The sequence below is a fragment of the Ostrinia nubilalis genome, chromosome 21, assembly GCF_963855985.1.
Source record: "Ostrinia nubilalis chromosome 21, ilOstNubi1.1, whole genome shotgun sequence".
NCBI lineage: Eukaryota > Metazoa > Arthropoda > Insecta > Lepidoptera > Crambidae > Ostrinia > Ostrinia nubilalis.
Genome location: NC_087108.1, coordinates 4,481,060 through 4,493,697, shown reverse-complemented (window position 1 = coordinate 4,493,697; position 12,638 = coordinate 4,481,060). Strand labels below are relative to the sequence as shown.

The window sequence follows — 12,638 nt, the reverse complement described above, 5'->3', positions numbered from 1 at the left end:
ATGTTGCCAAATATTATATCCCAAATAATTTGTTTGGTCAAATTGACACTTCACATACTTACCCACCGTTACCCACAAATCAAAGTATAAGGCACATGATCATGGTTTTCACAAGAATTTTATGTAAAACATTGCAGGAAATAGTATGGTTGCAAAAAGTAGGTATTACAGAAAAAAGTAGGTTAGGTTAGGTTAGAACAGTGACCCTTAATGCGCGAAGGCGAGCGAAGCGTGCCGCGGCAGCGGCCGCCGAGCGCTAGAATCACCTCTATTGTTAATGAATCGTATGGAAATTTCGACAAAAAGAATGAAATAAGGAAATTAATGTCGAACAAATTTTGTATTAACTACCCACTAAACAAAATAATAACCACAAGCTAATTTGTATCCATTCTATGCACCAATCAAATTATTTTGTAAATAGTTTATCGTGAAACATTTTTGCCTAATGAAACATTTGGCAAACCATACTTTGCCAAACAATAATTTGCTAAACAATAATATGCCAAAAACAACATTTGCGAATTAAAAGTTTGCAATAAGTTGCTTTGCCAAATGAGAATTTGCCAAATTAAAATTTGCGAAACGTTGTTTGCGATGTGATAATTTGGGAAACGTTTTTTGGCCAAACATTAGTAATCCACAGCAGCGTCAAATAGTTCGTGACATCCAAACTGGCCAAAAAGATGACAACACAACCTTATTCCAATGAGGTTTTCGCGATTGAAAAATCCGCCAGATGGCAATACGTAGACGCGAGGTCCAAATGCTGCATGATTGGTTATTTTTGACATGACATTGACAGATATGTCAAAATCCACCAATCACGCAGCATTTGGACCTCGCGTCTACGTATTGCCATCTGGCGGACTTTTCAATCACGAAAACCCTCATTGTAACAAAGACGTGTTGCGAACTTTTTGGCTACTTCGGGTGTCACCAACTATTTGATGCTGACTGTACCTTGCCCGTTTGACTCTTTACTCGGAGAATGAGATGGTGAACAAGGCCCCAAGTGTTAAAAAAATACTCACTTATAAACAATCAACCGACAATTTTGGCATCAAACAGAAACAAAAGAAAATCTGAAGCCCGTGAAAACAAACGAACATCAATGCTGTTTAAAAAAGTTACACGAGTCGTATGGTCGGTCGAGTTCATAGTATTGTTTTTATTTTTGTAGATTTTACGTTAGATACCTTCTAATTAAAGCTAGATTTAGACGTTTGTCAATAAGGTAAAATGAAGGAACAAAAGATTAATTAGATAGTGGCTAACTAAGTAAGTAGATAATTTATAGTTTAGTGCATTATCACAAAAAAAAATCAAAATAATGCATTCTGTGGAAAACCTCACCGTGGGTCAAGTTGAGTGGGCCCACTCGACGTAGGAGTCTTTTCGAAGTTATTTTTTTTTATAGGAGTGTCAGCATACCAAGTGCAATCATCATCATCATCATCTCAGCCATAGGACGTCCACTGCTGAACATAGGCCTCCCCCAATGCTTTCCATGTTACCCGGTTGGTAGCGGCTTACATCCAGCGCTTTCCTGCTACTGCTAACTTTATGATGTCGTCGGTCCACCAAGTGCAATGAGTTGGTGCAATTTTCGGCACAACGCGGCGTTATCTATCTCTATATCACATACCAAGATATAAGACGCCTCACAGTTATGGTAAACAAACAAACGAATACTCATTATGAACCAGTTCCAAATAAAGCAAAGGTTAGCTTGCTGGTGATTAGGTACACAATTCACACGTTTTTGGTCTTCTTTTGTACGGTCTCAGGGTCTCTAGGCAATGTAATATTTGTAATAGATTTCGATTCTGATGCATCTACCGTTTAGGGACGTAGCGATTGATCTATTCAGAAAGATACAAAGATACTTATGCCCGTTTTCACCATCAATCCCTAATTTTAAGTGACCCCTATGTTAACACATAACATTAATTTTGTTTTCATAGGGGTCACTTTAGGGATTTATTTTGAATTAAAATTATTTAAAAATTAGGGATTGATGGTGAAAACGGGCATTAGTCCCATGCAAAATAGGAACCGCCATTAGAAAATTGTTGTTTACTGATTGAGTGCGTCTTATTTAATTTTAAGAATCGAAGCCCAACTACTGCGTAGAAAATGCATGGGAAAACCTAGTAAAAACTTAAATAATCAAACTTTCATTTAAACAAATAATAGTTCTGCAAGTTAAGAGTTGAATTAAAAATATTATTTCAATTTGAAAATGTTTATATGCTTAAGAACAATATGATTTTTCTGTCTAAAAGTGTCCAACCAAAACTTTATGGTATCCATGACCATATACGACGTCGATTTGTTAGTATCTACGCATTTGGTGTACCATACAAGGCGCTACTTAATAAACAAAGCAGTTGTAAAACTGGTGTTTTCAAGATATTAATTATGTAGAAACCACTTCAAATAAAATACCATAATTTATCCATACCACTACCGTATTGGAATATTATACGGTTAAATATCACAATCTAGAATACTTAAGGAAGTTATTTTTCTTGATATAGGTACATAAGTATGTAACTTAGGTGAAAACATATTTATTGACCTTGAAGACAAGAAAATAACAATTTATCCTTTAATTGAACAACGGAGTAGATTGACTCAAGTGTTTTTACAATTTATGACTGTAAATAAGTATTTCTTCAGTCAAACGCATGTAGGTACTCAGTTGATCACATAATTAAATGTAACATTACAATATGTATGGTGTCTAGGTTTTTTTTTATGTGACAGGAGGCAAACGAGCAGACGGATCACCTGATGGTAAGTGATTACCGTCGCCCATAGACACCCGCAGACCCAGGGGCGTTACAGGTGCGTTGCCGGCCTTTAAGGTAAAGATACGCTCTCCTCTTGAAAGCTTGCAGGTATCACATATTAAAACAAGTTTAAAAACTACAATATCACAAAATTAATTCGGCCCGTTGTCATTATTTAAAAAAAACCGGTCAATAAATAATTCACATAAATTATTAAAGCAGAGAGAGCGTTAGGGACATGGCCCTTCTGTTCAATCCAAAAAGTCATTTGCCCTATTTTCTGAAGGTAGAAAAAATAAAATGATAGGTATCACTTTTAAAAACCACACAATGTAACTCCGAAAGCTCTGACCAAAACAATTTAATATGAGGAAAAACTTTACGCATTGTTGAACACTTGAGCTTTTAACATTTTTGTCATAACATCACGAAAAAACTTTCGATATTAAAAACTTAAAAACAAAAACGTCACGAAAACACACCAAAAAACTCAAACACAATCAAATACTTAACATTTTAAACTTAAACATACTTTTAATACGATCGATAATCGAAAAAAATAAGGAAGTTTTCATACCCGCACCCGCGTGGCGTAGAGCCGTGTGTCTGCGCCTAACTGACTCACGAGAGGCGCGCGCGCAGCGATCTGTCTCGGGCTCGTGGCCACAACTATTATGTGATGCAGTAAGCTCTATCATCATGGAGATTGGCTTCTAGATTTATTAATACTAACCCTATAGGCTATCCTTACGGGACTTATCCCATCATACTTTCCCACCACTGCAACTCCTGTATGCCCAGGATCTACAGCTTAGCCTCCAATGAAACCCAACCAGTGAAGGTCTGGCTATCCAAAGTAGTAGTTTGTCGTCGAAGATACATCTTCAAACTAGGTATTGATATTGTACCAGATAACGACTCTACCAAAAAAACTGGCTACTTAAAGTTCCAAAAATTATTGTTTATCCATAACGGAGAAGCTCTTGGTTTACATCTCAAGGATGGAAAATTATAGTTAAACTCTGTTACAGGCCACTTTTTTGTGTAAGCAATGTAAGCAATAATCCCACCAAAAACATTCTGAAAAAACTAGCCAAGTCTCGATGGAGCTGCTTGTTTATCTCTAAAAAGTAATTAAATCTAGACAAGTCGTGCCAAGTCTATGGTTCCTTACTGCGATTTCTTTATTATTATAGTTAATGTTGTGTGACTTGGCCGTTGAAGGGTGACAAAACCAGGTGCTCCATAACACCATTGCACCAATCTGTCGCCAGAACCGCTACCCATTGACGATGGAAAATTGCCACTTGGAAAACGTTGATTCAACAATAACCAGTCAATTGTAGGTTTAATAAGGCTGCGTATTTCAATAATACTTATGTATGATTATCATAATAAAGATTGTTCAACGGCCAAGTCACACAACATTAACTATAATAATAAAGAAATCGCAGTAAGGAACCATAGACTTCGCACGACTTGTCTAGATTTAATTACTTTTTAGAGATAAACAAGCAGCTCCATCGAGACTTGGCTAGTTTTTTCAGAATGTTTTTGGTGGGATTTCACTTCTTTTTGTAGAAAGTGGCAAAATTATTTTACGTCGTCATTTTATCCACATTTTTTTAAGATATTAAACACAAATAAACTCAACGACCTTTAAAATGGACAACGAATCAGAATTGTCTTAATAACATAACCTTAGCGAACCTTACAATATAATAAACGAAATCAACGAAATGCAAATTACACAACATTCAACTTAATCGACGGGGGGCTCTAGAAAGGAAAAAAATCTGGACACCGCTTGCTAGTGCTAGCGCCATCTAGCGGTGAGCGATACAGGCGAACACCACGGTGCCGGAGTAGTATTTTATGAATGTGGTGTTACTCCAGATCTTCGATTTTCCTAGTTTTTATAGTTTTCCCTTTATGTGGCCATTAAACCCTAACTCTGTACCAAATTTCAGCTCTCTGAGTTTATGGGAAGTACTAGTTCTATTTTGATGATCATCAGTGAGTGAGTGAGTGTCGTAAATGCGAAACTTTGCTTTCGCTTAACTTCGGAACTAAATGACCTACAGACTTGAAATTTTGTATTTTAAGTATGTGATTATAGCTTACTAGATGACGAAAATTTCTGCGTTCTGGTCTTATCCAGAGGTTCTCAAATAGGGACCTGAAAATGCGGCGAAATGGTTCCAGTAAAGGATGGTACGTACGGCAGTGTTTGCTTCGCGCTCGACTTGGCGGGGGCACTGCCGTGCCCCCAGATTCAATGTAGATTGCCAATTTTCTGTTTACCCAAACACTCACTACTTGAAAGTTTCAAGTGTAAAAGTTAGTCCTACATCATATTTATTAGTCTAACAAGCTTGCCCCTGAAATATATCAGCTAAAACAAAATAATTTTTCAATTTGAGCGCCATTCAGGACTTGCAAATCACTAGACTAGAGGTATCGCGTAGAGTATATTTTTTTCTTTTTTTTTATCCACAACGAGGAAGCTCTTGGCTTGTATCTCACCTCATGGTAAGTGTAAGTTCCCATTATTCAAACATTATTCTCCATCTCCTTGTCTTACGACGAGCGAATTGTCTTGGGCTTTGCCTTGACCTTTCCGGGGTTAGGACAGCCCAGTTTTTGTGCGAATGGGTTTCGGTACTTGACTGTACACTGTTTTACATTTTACGCAGGTAATATGACAAATTGTATTGTAGATTCATTCTTATGCGGATGTCGTGAAGCGACTAAAAGACGTGCGAACATCGGGCCTCCACCACCCGTCTGGTCAGTAGGGAGTGTAGGCCAGATTCTGATTTTTTTCATTTTAGCTCAGAACGTGCACTCCTGAACATAAGCCTCCCCCAATGGTTTCTATATTGACCTCATAAAGGTAGCAGGAAGGCGTTGGATACAGGCCGCTACCAACCGGTAATTATGGAAATTCTGCAGTCTGTGATAAATTAAAGTGTCGTTCTTCTTCTTCTTGTCGTGTCGACAACAAACCTATCAGTGTTAGCCCAAAACTCCGCTACAAGAGTGGCGTTGTCAGTAGCGTTCATTAAATCTTTCTGCGTGCCGTTGTTTGGGCAGGTAAACATTGTTAAAGTATCGTTTTTGCAGATTGAATGACTATGAATGATTAATTCATAGCATACTTTGTTATGAGTGTCGTGCTTGATGTTCGTCAAAACATTGCTCGAGTTTTTCATCATATTGAAAAAATGATCGTTTGAATCGTTTCTTACGCCCGTATTCACAAACGATGCTTGCTTAAGTGAAGCAGCAAATCGAACGCACAGCGTTGAATAGAGCTCTTCGTTCGTGTGTCACCCCGTGCGCCCGCGCGCACTGTGAGACCTCATAGTAATGTTTGTGAATACGAGCGTAAGTTTAGTTGCAAATGTCGGATTTATTCTAAGATTGAGATTTTATTATAAGATTCTGGGCATCAAGTATGCCTGTCACGATCCTCTCATACACGTCAGCCTGTGCCATTCTGGCTATGATCCATAACTGAGTAGGTACAACCTTAATAGGCCGGTAAAGTCGTGAGGCATTTGCAAATACCTAAGTTAGTATTATTCTTCTGCCATGTGGATTTTTTTTTTTACTAGGAACATCTCGCAACAAGGAAGCTCTCGCCCTACATTGCACCTAATGGAAAATGATAATGAAGGTGGAAGCAAGCTTCTCCCGGAGTCCTCGACCACAGAGGAATTAGCTGTCTTTTTTCCTACTCCTGAAACACAGGAATGCTGTTGACATTGTTGGTATGGCGACAGATTCAGGTAAAATGGTGGTAGAGCCAGATTGACTAAAAACAAGCTCTACCGCCAACCAAACCAAGCAGAAAATTTTAACCGTTGATGCTGAGACAGGTGGTGTTAGACACAGAAACTAACTTGGTCACAATTACAACTCTTCACGGGTTCAATCCCGTGATCTCTGGCATAGTATTCTGATACGTAAACTACAAGTACTACGATGTAAATAATGCACTAACAAGAGTTTTAAGTTGGTTCACTACAAATAATTTACAACTCAATGCAAAGAAAACAAAATGTATAAAATTCTCTTTGCCTAACGTAAAAACAGTTAGTACCCAAATAGAACTTAATAATAATGCAATCGATCTGGTAGACTCTACTGTATTTCTGGGAATTACCCTGGATTCAAAACTCCAGTGGGGCCCCCATATAGAAACTCTGGCGGGAAAGCTCAGCTCAGCGGCTTTTGCAATAAAAAGGATACGGTCATTAACCGATGTTTCAACAGCTCGCTTAGTCTACTTTAGCTACTTTCATAGCCTAATGTCATATGGAATCATGCTATGGGGCAAAGCTGCAGATTTTGAAACAATATTTATTTTGCAAAAACGTGCGATAAGATACTTGTATAAAATGAAAGCAAGAGCGTCCCTTAGAGAATTGTTTAAAGAAATTGGCATTCTCACGGCCGCTTCACAATACATCTTAAACTGTATTCTATTTATTCAACAAAATATTAACGAATTCAAAAAGAAAAGTGATATTCACCAAATTAACACTAGAAATAAAAATAAATTGGCTATACCCGCTTTTAGACTTAATAAAGTGTTTGCCACTTTTATGGGACAAGGTATCCATTTTTATAACAAAGTCCCTGATAAATATAAAGAGCTACCGTATAATAAATTTAAAGGTATAGTTAAAGATCACATGCTTAAAAAAGCCTATTATACAACTCGAGATTTTCTTAATGATAAGTCATCCTGGGAGTAGGATTATGGTCCTCTCATGCTCGCACTAAAAAGAATTAAAATGAAAAGTAATATTGTATAAACTAATAATAATTTCTCAAATGTTATAGTGTCATGCTTCTCAATCTGGACTGTTACTTAGCTTTATTATTAGTTTTTTTTTTAAAGAGATAACTTGGCATTGTCATTCTCACTAAAATGTCTCTGGGGTGGTGGCGTAGTGAGGCGGGTCGTTACATTCCCTCTAATATGGTCGAGTGAAGCGATGGCTGGTTCACTCGTCATGTCTGTGAACAGGCGCTGCTTTCGGGGACTGGTCAATCCAAGTTATTCAAATTTATGTATGCGAGTCATTTCTACTAGTACCTTAATATGTAAGTCTAGATATTAGCACGTCACTACCTTGTTTAATATACCACGCAATCTTGTATACCCATTCTTATGATACACCATACAAGAATGCATGGTAAATTCAGTGAACTGCTCCTGAATCGAATGTACCTACTACTACTATTTCTATTTATTTATATTAACCGGCAGACAGTGGTGACTGAGTTTGTTGCGGCGCTTCTTCTCAGCACTTGCCAAATGTTGGTCTCGAAGCGCTGGTAGGGTAAAAAGATTATGAGACATGTAGAGGCTCCTTAAGAGCATATCGATGGTGGAAATATCAATTACTGTAAGGGACAAAACACGACTTTTCAGGAGAGCCAAAAAACGATTTTTTTTTTCTTTATACCTCAATATCTTTTTATGTGATGTTACGATTTAAATAGTTTCTATGGCAAAGTTTCTTAGAATTTTCTGTTCTTTCATAATATAAACGCCAAATTTTCGAAAAATGGGTAGTTTAAAAGATAGCATGTCCCTTACATTAAAAAAACGAGCTTGACTGTACCTTACAATGTTGAAATTTCACAGTATGGAATGTCATGTATGTTGTAAGGTACATTTAAGAATAAATACGACAGTAATATTATTGTAACTTGACAATTTTAACATTGAAACCTGATGTAAGTAGAGGTTGCATTCGAGTTTTCATTAACAAAATGAAGAGAAGAGATAGAAACAAGACAACTTAGTGTTCACAAATGCAGTTGGAGGCATCAAATACACATCACCAACAAAACGTTTAGTCAATGATGATGCCTACGTCTGCATTTGTGAACAAGTTGTCTTGTTTCTATCTTTTTCTGTTCATTTTTACGCAGTTAGGTTTTTTTTTCAATCATCGTTCGTTCGTTTTAGCCCAATGACGTCCACTGCTGGACAAAGGTCTTCCCCCAAGGATTTCCACAACAACCGGTCCTGCGCCGCCCGCATCCAGGCACCTCCTACAACCTTCACCAGATCGTCGGTCGACCTAGTGGAGGTCTGCAGCACATTACGTCTTCTGCTCGTGGTCGCCACTCAAGAATTTTTCTGCCCCAGCGGCCATCAGCTTTGCAAGCTACGAGCTCCACTCACTGCCACTTGATTTTAGCGATTCTGCGGACTATGTCAGTCACTTTGGTTCTCCTGCGTTGGATCACGTCATTTCTGGTTCAATCACTACGAGCATAGCACGCTCCATCGCCTTTGACCTTGAGTTCTTATGAGGCCCACAGTAAGCGACCACGTCTCAGATCCATAAGTTATCAAAGACTTTTGTCTTGAGACAGTACGATATTTCAGACGTGAGAATATCGCGAAGCTTCCTGAACGTTGCCAGCCGAGTTGGATTCGACGATTGACCTCTTCCTCGAAGTTGGACCTACCTAAGGCTGGTTTTAGTGTCACGCGGACCGTCAGTGAGGATCGCTCCGCACAGCCAATCTGTATGAACTGCTAGGGAGCGAGCGATTCCTGCGGACCGCATTACTCTAAAACGCTTCCTCGAAGTTTACAGATCGGCTGTGTGGAGGGGATCCGCACTGGACGGTCCGCGTGACACTATAACCAGCCTAACTGGACTGTTTGTACTAGGTATATATAATTGTCAACAACTGCCGAGTGTAGAGTATCCAACCTTTAGAGTGCGAATCGAAGGTGGGTTATTTACTCACCGTTGATATTTATGCCGAATCCGTTCCAGTCCAGAAGCAGTTCTCCAGGTGGTGAACAGTTTCGGAGTTTTCAGTTCCCCCTGTCTGCTGCTGCAACTGGTTTCGAGTCTTGATCCTGAAGACGGAACGACATTGTGGCGTTTTCGTACAAGCCTTTCAACACTTCGATGTATCGATATAGTCAATTTGACACCGTTGGAGAAACTGTAGTAGGTACTGCCCAGGTCTCGATCGAAGCTTTCTCATAGTCCACAAACGCCAGGCAAAGTGACTGACTATACTCCTCGGTCTTCTGTATAATCTGCCGTGGCGTATGTATGTGGTGTACTAAAGCCTTTTCGGAAACCGGCTTGTTTGAGAGGCTGGAAGTCATCGAGCTTACGAGCGAGACTATTCGTAATGACTCTCGAAAACAGCTTGTAGACATGGCTCAGAAGTGAGATGGGTCTATAATTCTTCAACAAGGTTTTGTCGCCTTTTTTGAAGAAGAGTATCACCACACTTCTGTGCCATACCGTAGGCGTTTTGCCTTCGAGGATGACGGAATTGAACAGCTTCTGAAGAGCCTTCAGCGCCTCGGTCAAAAACCCAACTGCGTAAAAATGAACAGAAAAAAGATAGAGACAAGACAACTTTAAGTGTAGTAGGAGTGGGAGACATTAAATGCATATCACCACCAAAAAAAGTAATTGATATCCTATATGCATATTTTAACGTAAGGGCCTAATTATGATAAATCAAAAAGTTTAAAATAAAGTAAGTTTAAATGAGTTCAAAAGTTAAAACCAACAGTTTAGGGTAAGGGCTGAATTGTATTATTAAAAGGAATTTACGTCCTTTAAATCATTTATTTCCCCAAAAGTCGTGTTCAGACGACTAAAAATGTTTAAGGTAAGGGACATTTTTTTAAAGATATCAACATTTCAAGTATACCAATCGATAGAGCCGAAAATTCTGAATGCGTTGGTATATATAACTCATTTTGGCCAAAATGTCCCTTACATTAATTGATACTTCCACCATCGTATGACGATTTGTAAGAACTATTTATTAGTCTAAACAAATAAAGAAATTTTGACTTTGACTTTGACTTTGACTAAGGTCAGACGACCGTGTAAGTGTTTAAACGTTTTATAACCAAATGTAAATCACAAAAAGTCTTTAGTCATTCATCATTTGCTTTTAGTAGATGCCTCTTTTAAGAAAGCAGTTAGTAAAAATGACAGCACAATACGACATAATGACCATCGTTATCTATGTATAACTGTTTACTGTAGTAGAGCAAAGACCTCCATTATTGGAATTACCTGCTATCTCATACAAGACTAGCGGCCGCCCGCGACTTCGTACGCGTGAATCCCGTTTTTCCCGCTAATTCCCGTTCCCGTGGGAATTTCGGGAATTCCTTTCTTAGTGCACCTCTACGGTACCTAAGCTACGTCCCTTCCAAATTTCAAGTGCCTACGTTTAGCCGTTTAGGCTGTGCGTTGATCTGTCAGTCAGTCAGTCAGTTTCTCCTTTTATATATTTAGATGTCTGCAAATGCGGGCGTGTATGGGCTCATACAAACGAGAGTTTTAGGAAAATCGTAACGAATTTCAACTTAATCACCTAGGTCGTAAAATATAACGAGCGTTTTATGGTGTCAGAGTTGATCAAATAAGCCTAAGCGCAGACCAGCGACTTTTAGTTGGCCGATAGTTGGGTCGGGCTGTTAATCAGTATGGAGAATTGGAGATGTATGAAAGTGCGCACATTACACCGATTCTTCATACAATTTAAAATCGGGCCCAACTATCGGCCAACTAAAAGTCGATGGTCTGCGCCTAGGCTAATGTTGCTTGCAATATCTATGTATGTATAGTCCGTCCCAATAAAATTTGCCTGTGAAGGCACAGTCGACAACAAATTAATTTTTTGTCTCACAAAAGTATACTCTACGATCAAGATAAAAATCTTTTTCATCATCATCATCATCATTTCAGCCATATGACATCCACAGCCGAACATAAGCCTCTCCTAATGATTTCCACAATAACCCGGTGGTTGCTGCCTGCATCTAGCGCTTTCCTGCTTTACGACCTTTATGAGATCGTCGGTCCACCTTGTAGGTGGATGAAAACCTTTTTACATCAACTATAAGTTGCATTATACCGGTATCCAAACCACAGAACTGCGTTGTAGCATATGAAAATGAATAATATAATGATGTAGTATGGAATGTTTTCTAGTTCGCACTCAGCGGTCGCGGGTTCAAATCCCGCAAGGTGCAATTGATGCAAATGTCTTTGTTATGAACACTGACTGTGCTGAGTCATGGTCACTCATGGTAAGTTAGTTCTATTACCTATTTAGTTTCCAGGTTCGATTCTTAACTATTTCAAACCAACGCGACGACTGTGGGACATTTACATGGCCAGTAAATTGTAAATCCTCATAAATACTTGATAGTAAACAATGAGGTAATTATACCTCAAATTAATAACTTACTTCATATTAGATTTAAGTCTGAAGATCCGTATTATCAAACTGAACTAACAATTTTACAAAAAAATATTTCCATAGGCCATTAATTTTAACTTTGTAGGTATTTGACAAGGAAATAAATGAAATTATATGTTTTAATTAGCTCATTAGCATCATTGATTTATGTTTACATTGATGACTCGTATTATTGTCTGAGATTTTTATATTCTAACTTTATTGTTTTGACAAAATAAGTAACTCCAAAAACAGCAAGTTTTTAAGGCGTCATTGACACAAGCTTAATTAGTTATAGACCTTTTAGTATAGAATTTAAAGCTACTGTGCTTTCACGGTAATAAAAATCATTCTTACCTAAGTAGGTCTCATACATATTCTGATGCCTCTCGTGGATCCCCCAAGGCTGATTGATGATCCTCAAGAGAGTACGAGCCCAAGGTTAGAAAACATTGTCTTAAATAAAAACCAAGACAGACTAATGTTTAGTAATACGGGCCTCGTGTTTGAAAAGCTTTTCGTACAGTTACAGCACATAAAGGTAAACATAGTGGGATCTTATACCGTTGT

At 38.3% G+C, this 12,638-nt stretch overlaps 1 protein-coding gene across 1 annotated transcript in view; it reads right to left on the bottom strand.

Moving 5' to 3' along the window:
* LOC135082150 (alpha-tocopherol transfer protein-like) overlaps positions 1-3,454 on the bottom strand; it is a 28,649-nt gene extending 25,195 nt beyond the window's left edge. The window contains exon 1 of the mRNA XM_063976901.1: positions 3,376-3,454. The gene's annotated coding sequence lies outside the window, so the exon portion shown is untranslated. The remainder of the gene's footprint in view (positions 1-3,375) is intronic.
* Positions 3,455-12,638: the final 9,184 nt, after the last annotated feature.